At 45.2% G+C, this 12,886-nt stretch overlaps 1 protein-coding gene across 2 annotated transcripts in view; it reads left to right on the top strand.

Moving 5' to 3' along the window:
* Positions 1–453: 453 nt before the first annotated feature.
* The window catches only part of DSE (dermatan sulfate epimerase), a 32,470-nt gene continuing 20,037 nt past the window's right edge, over positions 454–12,886 (top strand). Inside the window, exons 1-2 of one of the 2 annotated variants that reach the window (XM_064170279.1) lie at positions 454–502; positions 1,516–1,585. The gene's annotated coding sequence lies outside the window, so the exon portion shown is untranslated. Of the gene's footprint in view, positions 503–800; positions 903–1,515; positions 1,586–12,886 lie in introns of those variants that run through there. The other variant, XM_064170278.1, reaches the window with a different exon arrangement.

A 12,886-nucleotide genomic window follows, 5' to 3' on the forward strand; every position in this document is an offset into this window, starting at 1 on the left:
TGATAAAGCATGCTCAGCTTTAGGAAGCCAGCAAACATAGAGGGTTTTTTTGCTTCTTACTTGTAGTGACTGAGAAAGCAAACAGAACTGCTCCAGGGCATCATTTCTTTGACCCTTTTTTCTGCTGCTTTCCTAAATACCCTTCAGAAGATTGGCTGCAAAACTCTCGGGACGATCGGCTTGCATGGCCATGGTGTTTTCACGGTTTCGTGGGAACATCTGTGTTAGCAGCCGCACCATACTTCAAAGAGCAGACTGACAAATTAGCTTTTTGTTTCTCTGGTGGCTTGAGGGGACTTTCGGACTGCCGTACGGTACGGTGACAGCACTTGCCATGGACATGCCTGTGAGTGGCTCACTCTGGATGCTTTAAGCTCCACAGCCCCGAACGGCGGTACGGCTGCTGTGCGCTCTCGGTGCAGAGGCTCAGCGCACTGGCACTCCGGTGCCGGAGCTGAGCGGTCCCGCTGGAAGAACGAGTTGCGCCGCCAAAAGGGAGAATGTGGGTCTTTCCGTGCAGTGCGAGCCGGGGAGGAGCGGGCAGGGGAGCACAAGCGGCGAGCACAGCGGCACGGGGGCCGCGGCAGGGCCGGGAGGCTGAGCAGCCTCGTGTGGAAGCCGCGGGGCAGGGGCGTGCGGGCGGGCGGGTGGAGCGGGGCCGCCATGGCGTGAGGGGCCGGCGGGGCCGAGAGGCGAGGAGGAGGACTCGGCAGAGGTAAGGAAGGAGGGCGGAGAGGCGGGAGGTGGAGCGGGGGGAGTCACTTTCTTCCTGAACTGGGAAACGAAAACGCCTCCCCCCCCCTCCGCCTCCCTCCCGCTCCGTCCCCCGGGGCTGCAGAGGAGAAACTTTCTGGCTGCCGAGCGGGTCCGCGCCGCGCCGAGCCAGGCAGGGGCCGCCGGTGGTGAGTGCCCGTGCGGTGCGACGCAGCACTTCGCTCCTCTCCCTTCCGTCCATCCCGGCCCTTACTCTCTGCTCTCTTCCCTCCATCCCGGCCCTCACGCTCCGCTCCGCCCGGCGATCTCGCCGGCCCTTTCTGCCCGCCGCGGGCCCCGGGGACGGCTGTCGGCAGAACGGGCCCTGGGAGCGCCCCTCGCCCCTTGCGGGGCTGCGGGAGCCGGATGCCGTTAGATTTGCGAACGGAGAGGTCGAACCCAGCCCTGCCCCTCGCCCCGCCACATGCGTCCGCGTCCCCAAGGCGCGTTGGTGGCGGTCTGCGGACACCGGGTGTCGGCGGAGCCGGGGATCGGGGACTGGCGTGGCTGCGGTGTGGGAGCGGTGGCGTGGGGCGTTCCACGGGGATAGTTGATCCCTTTCAAACCGCGGCTTCTCCGGGATGGATGTGGGGTTGCTGCCCGGGCACGGCTGCCCGGACCCCCTCACCCGTCCGGGGGTGCTGGCAGCGCTCAGGATGGGCCCTGCGCGTCCCCGTTCGCTGCGTGCGGGCAGACGTGGCTTTTTCACTTTGAAGCTCTACCTGCGGGCAGCGCCTGTAACAGCTTTCTGCTCTTCCGTAGCACCGTTACCGCAAGAGCCTCCGAGCCTTTTGCCAGAGAGTGAACCCTCCCAGCCGTGCGTATGTAAGAGGTAAGCGATAGCATCCTTCTCTTGCACCTAGGGAAGCTGAGAGACAGGAAAAGAACAGATTTCCCTATGCAACTTCCTGGCACTTTTCTTTTCGCTGGGAAAAGTCCTGAGTGGCCCGGGAGCACAGCTATTAACCCGGGAAGCTCCGTCGTCTCAGCCCCGGGAAGGCAAGTTGCAATTCTGTAGCCAGCGTTGCATGAAAGCGATGCATCATCATTGGGCGCATCTCATGGAACTCCGGAAATTCAGTTCGCTATGAATGAAAGTAGCTGCTCCCTCTACTTCCCTGCCATTCCCTCTTGAAACGATGTAAATCTGTGACGTTTTCCTGCATCTTAGAGCTGGAGTGGCTTCTTTTTGGGATGTAAGCAAAGACACTGCGAGAAGTAGGTACATCAGTGAGTGACTGAAGTACGAGAAATAGTGCTCAACAAGTTGGAGGCTTTTGGTCACCCCGGGAAGATCAACTGCAATTTAAATAACACTAGACTTCTAATATAGTCTTAACAACGACAAAGAAAAAGTTGGCTAAATATTGCCCCATTCTGTTTTTCAGGCCAACAACAATTATAACTCACTGCAGTGTTTCACAAAAGGAACAATTCAGATGAAGGGCAGCAGTGGGAATCAATAATTCAGATGCTGTTTATTACTCTGAAAGACTCTTGCTGGGTAGCCTCGGGCAAGTCACTCCACCTCTCCATGGTTCTGCTTCCTTCCTCATAAAATAGATAAATATACTTGCTTGCTTCACAGAGGTGTTGAGAAGTTTAATTAATTAATTCGTTTCATAACTGCTTGGAGATCTGTGGGTGCATTTTCCCACAGAAGCGCTAAGTATTATTTAAACTATGAGGAGTTCTTTTGCTGTGTGTCACTGCTTATATGTGTTTTCTCAGCAACCTAAATTAGCTAAATCTGTAGTGGAAGTTAGCAAAGCAGTTTTGGATTGGGATTTTCTTCACTGTTTGTGAACTTCACTGGAACACAAAACTAAGATACGCTAAAAGATGGCATGTTTTACTGGGACAGAACTACTGGTGCTTTAAGAAAATGGCATTTGCTTTTCTTGTTATTCCAAACCAACAGCTTGTATTTGTTGTTTTGTTCAAAGTATTGTGGTACTTTGCATAATTTTGAATTGCCATGAAGAAAACCCAGAGTGATTTAATATGAGAGGAAGAAATAAGAAGAGTTTTTAAATGCATCTGATTCCTTTACTGTGGAGACTGGCCTCCAAAGGCACTTGGAGCTGTTGTCCACTGCCTCTTCATACACAGTCTCTTCTAAAACCTATTCTTTGGCCGTAGAGAATATGGGTTGAAAAGAAAGTAATACATATGCTGAACAAATTGGTGACCTGTTGTAGAAGTTCATAGATCCTGGTTGTCTAAACAAGCTCAGTTAATAGTACATGTTAGTTATTCTAACTCGACACTTAGTCGATGCCTGCACTGCAAGACAGGAAACTGTGTTTAATTCCCTGGCTAAATGTTAGATGTGATTATCATAGATTGCATGCAGTTCTAAGCAAAACGGAGTGGCTGAAAGCTGGTTGCAGAGTAATGTCTTGGTTTGGTACTTTAGAGAAGGCTTCTGCCTTTAGAAAAAGCTCATGCTTTTAGAAACACTGTACTTGTGATGTCTCTGTACCATTTCATTCCCTCAAGTACAACGACATCAAGCACAGAAGCTTTTCAAAACTGAATTCCAGTAAAACCCCAGTTCAGTGGTGGTAGAACATCATTCCCATTGCCAGGCAGCTGTTGGGTTGTGAATGAATGTAGTAAGAATTATATGCTAGAGGAGAAATGGTCACATCCAGCAGCATCCAGAAGTCTAAGCTGTGAGAAGCAAGGTTAAATGAGGCTGTAAATGAGTCTGTAAAACTGAAGGGTCCCTTCTCTCAGAAGAGTTTGCATTTAGCTAAAACTGGAGTCACATTCTTAGACTTGTGTGTGGAAACTTGCACATCTGGCACCCACAACATGCTCTAGCAATGAGCAGAACGAAACTCAGTTACTACAGCTATTGTTCCTGAACATTTTGCAAGAAATAAAGCCCGTTTCCCCTGGTTTTTGTTGGCTTTTTTTTCCTTCTGAAGGGATTTTTAAAAATGAAGAGAGAGCCAACTTTCTGTAACCATTGTTTCCTGATTTAGATTTGGTAATCCAAGTGTCTGGTGAGTGAACAAGAGTATAATTTCTGCTTAGTAAGTTGTATGTAGCTGGTAAATACTGTATCAGCAGTAAGTTTATCTCGGCTTGTTTGCACCTTCTTTGCTGTCTCCTTTCAAGATGAGGTAGATGAAGGAGCTTTGCTGGAGTACTGTAGTCCAGTGAAGCTGTTAAACCGTGGTGCCAGTTTGTGTTCAAGACTGCAGCCACTTATTTATTTTAAGTAGACTCAATACTTGGTGTAAAGCACTTCCTTTGAGCTACTGTTCTGTTTAGGTGAGTAAGCTTTGTTCCCATGTGTATTATAGCCTCACTGCCCAGCTGGAATATGTAGAGGTGTGACAGAGCTGTGTTATCATAGAATGGTTTTGACTGGAACCTTTAAAGATCATTTAGTCTAATCCCTGTGCAATAAGCAGGGACATCTTCAACTAGAGAAAGTTGCTCAGAGCCCCATCCAACCTGACCTGTAATGGTTTCAGGGATGGGCCTTCTACAACCTTTCTGGACAACTTGTTCCTTTGTTTTACCACTCTCATTGTAAAAAAATTCTAGTCTAGTTTAAAACTATTACCCCTTTCCTGCCAAAAAAACCCAAACCATTGTGCACTGCTCTCTGGCCAGACTCAGTTACCTGCTCAGAATGGGAACAGAGCAAAGATAGGCATTAAAGACTCCTAGGGAAAAGGAAATTTAGAGGACGTCACCAGGGACCTTTCTTATGAATCCTTTGTCAGTAGAAGTTTAGCAGAAGTGCAGTGTTGGTAGCAGAGAGCTGACCAGAGGGGTCTGGTAATTTTGGGATCACATGAAAGGCAGAGCACTGGCAACAGTTGCTCACATCAGGTGCTGACATTATGCTTTCAGCTACTCCTGGGACGTGGTCAGGTGTGAAAGCCCGGGAACAATGCAGCCATTATGTACATGGTCTGGAATTACCTTTGTTTGGCCTTTCTTTCTGTTTTCCCCCTTGCTTAAGCTGACAGAGTACAGAGTCAGAGCTAGCAGCAGTGTTGTTTAGAGCAGGCAATGGATTTTGGGGACCCTGTTGACTTAACTCAGACAGGTATTGTCTCTCAGTATCAGAAAAACATGATTTTAACATGACTTCTTTCACTGGCCTGGTTTCTGTTATTTTCAGGGGGTTTAATTACTTCTATCAGAAATATTTTAAAAGCTGACTATTTTCTGTAAAGCTGCATTGCCCTCTTAAGTGTGCTAATCAAATGGCTGCCTGAAGTATGTTCAGAAGTTGCTTGAAAGCGTTTCCGTGGTTGTTTTGTCATTTTAAGGCTGTTAAATCAGCTCTCTGCAGCCGTGGTGCATCACACTTATTGGTGAAACAGTCTGTCAGGTTTCAGTTCTGCTGTGAGAGAGAGCCATGCTTGTACAACTCAAGGTCAGAAATAAACTTCTATGGTTCCAGCTCTCCCAATTACACTGCAGTGTAATGGCTGTGTTTGCACCAACTCACACAAGCTGCTCACGCCAACTGTGAGGAGCTGAATTTTGCAGTAGCTGAAGTTTGCCTTTGAACTCCATCTACTGCTGAGTCTTCTGTCCAGGAAAATGTAATTGTCACTTTTTCTTAGGGCTACTCTGCTTTCCTCAAGGGTGATTTAGGCAGCAGTGAGGACAGTAATCAGAATGTTAGAATGGTTTATGTTGGAAGAGACCTTAGAGATCATCTCCAGCCTGCCTGCCATGGGCAGGGACACCTCTCAACTAGACTCAGCTGCTCAAGGCCTCATCTTGCCTGGCCTTGAACACCCCCAGGGAGCAGGAAGCCACAACCTCCCTGGGCAACCTATTCCAGAGTCTCACCACCCTCCCAAGTAATAATCCTGAAGGAACTGCAAGTTGCAGTTTAGGTTTACAAACAGAGGCATTTATCCTGAAGCAAATGATAAAATAAATCTTCTCTGTGAATAAAGATTTGAGATCTCTGTGCTCAGAAGATTTCATGTAGATAATCTAAGATCAAGAGTTTATTTTAAGTGTTTAAATTGCAGTGTTTTCAGATTAGTCAATTAATTAGTGTAGGTGCCTTTGGGCATTGCTGATGTTCCTATATGCCTTCACAACACTTTAATATCACAGGATATCATACTAATAGACAGGAATTCTGAAAAGCATCATCCCCTTCAGTTGCTATGGGATCAAAACTCATTTTAACTGTGTTTTTATGTCCTGTTTAGGACTTGGCCTTGCATACAAGACTATTTTTTTGGTATATATTAAATTGTTGTGTCACTTCTTAAGGCTACTCTGCCTTTCTCAAGGGTAATCTAGATATAAAGTGACTGAGAACTGGTTTTATGAAACTCCAGTGGAAACACTTTGTTCATTTCCAGCTTCTTAGAGGAAAGTCAGTGAAGGACAAATAAAACAATAAACAGGAAAGATTAAAACTATCCATTATATATAGCAGAGGAGAACAACGAGCCAGGAGACTTAAGACGTGTGCAAGTATTTAGAAGACTAAAGGTCAAGGCTAACAAAAAAGTATTAGTTGGGAAGGAGGATGGAAGTTCAAGTCAGAAATGGACACACCAGTGGCAGTTAGCGGAAGTTTCTGCTGCTGTTATCAGTAGTCTGCAGGGGCTGGATTAGGCACAAGGAGGAATTCCGTTTTGACAGCATAGTATCAACCAGGTTGGAAGAGACCTCCAAGATCATTCAGTCCAACCTATCACCCAGCCCTGTCTGATCAACTAGTCCATGGCACTAAGTGCCTCAGCCAGTCTTTTCTTGAACACCTCCAGGGACGGTGACTCCACCACCTCCCTGGGCAGCCCATTCCGATGGCAAATCATTCTCTCTGCCAACAACTTCCTGCCCCATTAAAACTGTCTTTCCTCTTTCTGTCCTTTGTGCTTCCTGGGCATTACAATCACCCCCTGAAGGCTTTCCAGCTCTTCCCCTGCACCATGGTTGTACCACTTGATGCATGCAGAGGCCACTGTCACAGTTATCTCCAATAATGATTTCCTTTGCTCATTTCCTCTTGTCAGTGCAGTTGTGCTGCTGGGTTGTAGGCAGCTGTCAGAAGAAACTCTAAAGGTGGTTTCTGAAACCCCACACCAAAGGATTCACAGCCTTGCAGCCTTCCCCCTGAATGGGGGAAGATGCTTTATGTCTTGGCAGGTTCCAAATGAGCACCAGTTCACCACCCAAATTGTGAAGGCTTTTTTGTTCTGCATTTCTGCAATGGCTGCTAATATCATTGTTCTAGACCCCAAAAGTGCCCTACATGTTGTAACAATGTAATAGTTGGACGAGTGGTTTAGTTGACTTCTGGGACATTAGTGGAACAGGCAGACATAGTTAATACATCCTCTTGGACTACATGAGAATTCTCCAACTGTCTTCCATTAGTGTTAGCATCTGTGAGAAAAACATTCGTGCTAAAAACCAACTTCAGTTTCAATTATCAAAATGGCCTTTTAAAAGTACTTCAGCTCAGGATAAAATGCCAGTGCTCCAAAGGAAATCTCTTTGTGGGAGCTTATATTTTCATGCCTTTGATGGTAAAAGTGACTGAGCTTTCTTCACTGAGTGTGGATGCCTTAACAGGCATGTCTGTACTGGTTATGAATGAGCGCCTTCAGATATCAAAATGTCTTATTTATCCTATACAGTGAGGCATGCAATAAAACATCTTGGTAAGGATTAGCAATAGTAATGTTAGCACAATCAAAAAATTGTCAAGAAAGCATTTATGGAGTGAGATAAATTTTAAAACAGAGGAAAATTCCAAATTCCCAGATTATGGTTTAGGCATGCAGATAATTTAAATCTCGTTTTAGCTTGGGGCAAAGAGGAGGTTATGCCTTGAGGGTACGCTGCCTATGCCCTGTTAACTTGGATGTACACGGTGGTAAAACAGACAAATAAGCTTTTAAATCGAAGGAACAAACAGATAAAGCAGATACCTTACACATCCTACTGTAAACGTGGAACAAAAATCACTTTGCTGTTCCTGTTGCATGTGTGGTGTGGTGGAGAATGAATGCAACCCTCTGTTTATCATAGAATCATAGATAGAATCATAGAATCAACCATGTTGGAAGAGACCTCCAAGATCATCCAGTCCAACCTATCCCCCAGCCCTATCCAGTCAACCAGACCATGGCACTAAGTGCCTCATCCAGTCTTTTCTTGAAGACCTCCTGGAGTGCCATTCTCACACGGCTCTGTGCTGCTCTCTATAGATCCATTGAAGTTTGTATGTAGATGAAAGGACAGACAACAAGTTTAAATCTGGACTGCTGACCTGATGTCATATACTGATAATTCCTATAGGAACTGTGAGGGTTTTTTTTTCTGGTTTCATAGCACAGCTGTTACCCAGACATCATATAAATTGAGACTAATCTTCTTTCAAGATGTTTTGGGATCACTGCAGAACAAGTGCAATACCAACACCTGGGCAACTAAGGTAGACTTTATTTATTGTAGATCTGGTTCTCAGTTATATTTAGGATGTCAGTTAAGATTTTAAGTATCTGTGACATTATATAATTGTGATGTAGTGTATTTCTCATGGTGAGTAAAATCAAAAGGAAGAAATGAAGCGATGTCTTCTGGTAGTTAAGGTTGTAATAGGTATTTTGCAAGTTGTAGGTAGTGATTTTTACACCTTTCCAGCATTTTTATGGGACAGACAGGTGGTCTCTTGTTTTATCTCACTGACCATAAAGGCAGATGGAGGAAGGACTCCAGACTCCCAAACGCAGGAGTTTCTTGCACTGGTGTCCAGCCCCAGAGCTTTAAGAGGATCTCAGTAGACCTGTTTGCCCATGTGGGAACTATGCAGCTGGAGGCTTTGGTCTGTAGATTTATTGTGGCTGATGAAGTACGAAGATAAATTTGTAGTGTTCTTGGTCCCACTCTGCTGCCTAATTTTGCCGTATCAAATATGGTTCTGTGAGTCAGTAGGAATCAAATCACAATCCACATGGTAGTTAGTCTTTACTGACCCTTTCACCTCTGTTTTTGTGGACTTACCCTGCATTTTTTAGCACTTAAAGGTACTTGGAGTCAGTTAGAGGGCGTAATTGCTTTCCTATATTATATATATTTGCAAAATATTTATATCAGTGGTGAAACACATTGTTGGATGTGTTGTGATGCCTCTAGTTCATGGAGGTTTTAGTCACCAGAGATCCCACCTTTGGTGTTACCTGGCTGTAAATGTTGATGAAATATCCAAGTCAGAGGTGTGGCATGAGCTAGTGTTGGAGATGCTAACAAAGACAATTGTAATCTCTGCTTTTTAACCACTACTGCCCCAGCAAAAAGCATTCACAAACCATAATGGTCTTCAGAACTGATACTGCAAAAAGCCAAAATTCTTTACATATCTGGGGGAGGAGAAGTTGTGATGATCCACAGGAAGGTCAGATTGCTTCATGGCCAGCTGTGCCAGCTGATGGTCCTAACACTGCTGACCTTTCCTCATTCCTCTCCACTGCTGGAGTGGTCTTTCTGCGCACATGTGGCAGCACTAAACAGAGTTGCTCTTTTCCTTTAAGTGATGTATCAATCCAGGTTTATTTGGTGAATTTTATTTGTATAAACCAATGTCCAGATCAGAGGTATTTAACTGAAATAGTTGAATTTACTCTGGTTTATCTTTTCCTAGAATAATTGATGTTCTTCACTTAGTTCTTTTTTTTCTGTTAGGAGTAGAGTGGAAGTCATGACAAATGCTCTTTCACACTAAGTGACAACCTTTTCAAAGCACATTGTGTATTAGCCTTTTCTTCCACAGACAAGCATCCTTCACTCTCCTCTTATTTTTTATTACTTTATCAGATCAGGGTTTCCAAACTGGATAAAATTCTCTCATTTTCAGAAAAAGTTGAGTTGCTTGATGAAGTTTTTCTTGGAAGATGTGCTAGTAGTGATGTAGTATAATTTGAGAGTAAAAAATTCTTGTGACTTTTAAAAGCTGATATTGTGAGTGTGATTTAAGCCATCACAGGCCCAAGCACCTATTCTTCTGAGCCCTGTGTATCAAACTTGTAGCAGGTTCAACTCACACCTGGTGAACGCAAGCTTATGCAGCCAATTATCTATACATGTCTGGCTTCAGGAGGCTGTAGCCAGTTGGGGTTGGTCTCTTCTGCCAGGCAAGCAGCGACAGAAGAAGGGGACACAGTCTCAAGTTGTACCAGGGAGGTCTAGGCTGGATGTTAGGACAAAGTTGTTGCCAGAGAGAGTGATTGGCATTGGAATGGACTGCCCAGGGAGGTGGTGGAGTCACCATCCCTGGAGGTGTTCAAGAAAAGCCTGGCTGGGGCACTTAGTGTCATGGTTTAGTTGCCTGGATAGGGCTGGGTGCTAGGTTGGACTGGGTGAGCTTGGAGGTCTCTTCCAACCTGCTTGATTCTATGATTCAAAGTGTAAAGTTCAACACAGTTAAATATGCATCTGGCTTCACTGGCTTGCAGTTGCTAGTTCCTGCCTCCCCAAGCACATTTATGCCCTTGTAATGAATTCTAAGTGGTCCTTAAATATTATTTATTTTGATCACATTCTTCTTCTGAAGCTCCTTTGGTGCTTTTGCAAGCTGCTGGTAGTTTTTTAAGTGGTTTTATGTATGACAAGTATCAGTGTATGTGATGATTGAGCCCATTAAGCCCTCCAGAGTGACCTGGATGAGTCAGTAAGGCAGTGAAGTGTGTGGTCAGATCTGGTCCTAGTCAGCAAAGTCCTTGATGGTGTACATGGCAGAAAACAGTTCTATTATTTCAAATCTTTGTGGAGATGTTTTTTTTATGGCTGTATCCAGACCCATGCAGTTTGCATTTCTTCACTATATGAGTGATAGTTTTTATTGCAGATCCACGCACTTACTGTGGAACTTTGTGATTGTTTTCTTTATAACTTCTGTGTGTCCTGCTTTGAAGGACATCACAGGTCAGAAAATGTTGAAGCTCTCTGTTTCCTTGCTCTCTGCAGCACAGCTTGGCCCAGAGTCATGCCATCATGGGACCTTGCACTGGCACTTACCTCTATGTGGTAGTGACTGATGCCTCTAGAGAGCTTTACATGGAAAGGAAGGTGGACTCCTTTCTAGCCACCCTCCTATTCACCAGTAACACCAAGCTGAGCCCTGCTATGGTATGGCACTCAGTGGGGCTCAGTGGCCTTACTGAGTTATAGATGCTGTGGGTTATTGTCTTCAAATCACACGAAGGGCATCAGTGTGAAGAATAAAAAGGACTGACTTTGTACTCCTGCTTTTGCCACTGCCAGCTGACTTCCAGATCTTGGTTCTGAATGTGCTACTTTTGCATGTAGTGTAGATAATGCTTCCACTTATGTTGTTAGTCTAAACAGTGAGGTATGGTGGTTGCTTCTCGTGTACAAGGTGGAGAAAGGGTTTACTTTCACTGACAAAAGCACACATAAATGAGGAGAGAAAATGGGGGCAGGGTTCATTGAATTCTTCAAATATGGGCTTTGGATTTTAAACAGCTCTGGAGGTGTTTGATGGTGGTGAAATGATGGGAGATGTGCGTCCAGGTTTACAAAGGAGAACCTACTGAAACAGAGTCACAGTCACAGAATGGCTCGGACTGGAAGGGACCTTACTGATCATCTACTCCAATCTCCCTGCTCTATGTGGGGATGCCTCTCAACTAGACTCGGCTGCTCAAAGCCTCAGCCAGCCTGGCCCTGAACACCCCCAGGCAGGACGCATCCACAACCTCCCTATGTTCCAGAGTCTGACCACCCTCATACTGAAGATCTTCTTCCCAAGATTCAGTCTAAACCTGCTCTCCCTCAGCTGGAAACCTTTGCCCCTTCTCCTGTTGCTAGTACCCTTAGGCAAAGTCCCACTCCAGCCTTTCTGGAGGATCTCTTCAGTTCAGCTAAATAAGTGTAAAGAAAATTAATGCTGAGTCTTTCTTTCCTGTTCTTGAGCCTTGAGATTGCTTTTTCTTCTTACATAGAAGAGGTCCAGGTCCACACAAGCCCACCCCCGTGTACTTGTAATCACACAGTAATCTCTGCTTAGGAAGGCTCTAATTTAGGGAACCCTTAAAATCATCTCTGAATTTCTGTATGTGCTTTATTCTCATTGCCATGCAGAAGTAGTTACAGAAAAGAAACCAAGGAATAGAGAAAAAAAATGCAGAGGTTCTTACTGCTGGCTGGGATGCTTTTGTGATTGTGTAAGCTAGGAAACTTCTTTCCCTTTCTCTGTTTGCTCATCACAGAAAAGGCTTTTTTTGCCCCTTTTTAGCCTTTTTTTTTTCATCTGCTGCCAGTTCTAAAGGATCAGAGAGCCTTTAAAAATCTGATTTTTTTTAATTATGAAAAAGCAATTATTTTCAGCAGTGACCAAAGTGACCTCACATTTCAAACTCTGTGCTGGTTGGGCTGGGGTTCTTTTTTAACTTTGTTTCAGGATAGACTGTTGTATGATTTCCTTATTTATAGATGAGAATATGAGTAGACTTGAGTATGTTTGGACAAACCACGGTACATGTTTCTATGTGTGGATGTGGTGAGGCGCTACGTAGCTGTAGTAAAAGCGTTGCCAAATACACCACCCTGCGTAATGTGTCCTGTAATGATTGGTTTGCATCCAAAAAAGGGCAAAACTTACTTCAGAAATGCATTAAAATGTGATGTAAATGTCATCTTCCAGCACTCTCTGTTAAAGCACTTAGAATCATAGAATCATAGAACCAACCAGGTTGGAAGAGACCTCCAAGATCATCCAATCCAATCTGTCACCCAGCCCTATCCAGTTAACCAGACCATGGCACTAAGTGCCCCAGCCAGGCTTTTCTTGAACACCTCCAGGGACAGTGACTCCACCACCTCCCTGGGCAGCCCATTCCAATGCCAATCACTCTCTCTGCCAACAACTTCCTCCTAACATCCAGCCTAGACCTCCCCTGGCACAACTTGAGACTGTGTTCCCTTGTTCTGTTGCTGGTTGCCTGGCAGAAGAGACTAACCCCACCTTGGGTACATCCTCCCTTCAGGTAGTTGTAGGTAGCAATGAGATCACCCCTGAGCCTCCTCTTCTTCAGGCTAAACACCTCCAGTTCCCTCAGCCTTTCCTCATAGGGTTTGTGTTCCAGGCCACTCACCACCC

Source organism: Pogoniulus pusillus, chromosome 33, assembly GCF_015220805.1.
Source record: "Pogoniulus pusillus isolate bPogPus1 chromosome 33, bPogPus1.pri, whole genome shotgun sequence".
Taxonomy (NCBI): Eukaryota; Metazoa; Chordata; class Aves; order Piciformes; family Lybiidae; genus Pogoniulus; species Pogoniulus pusillus.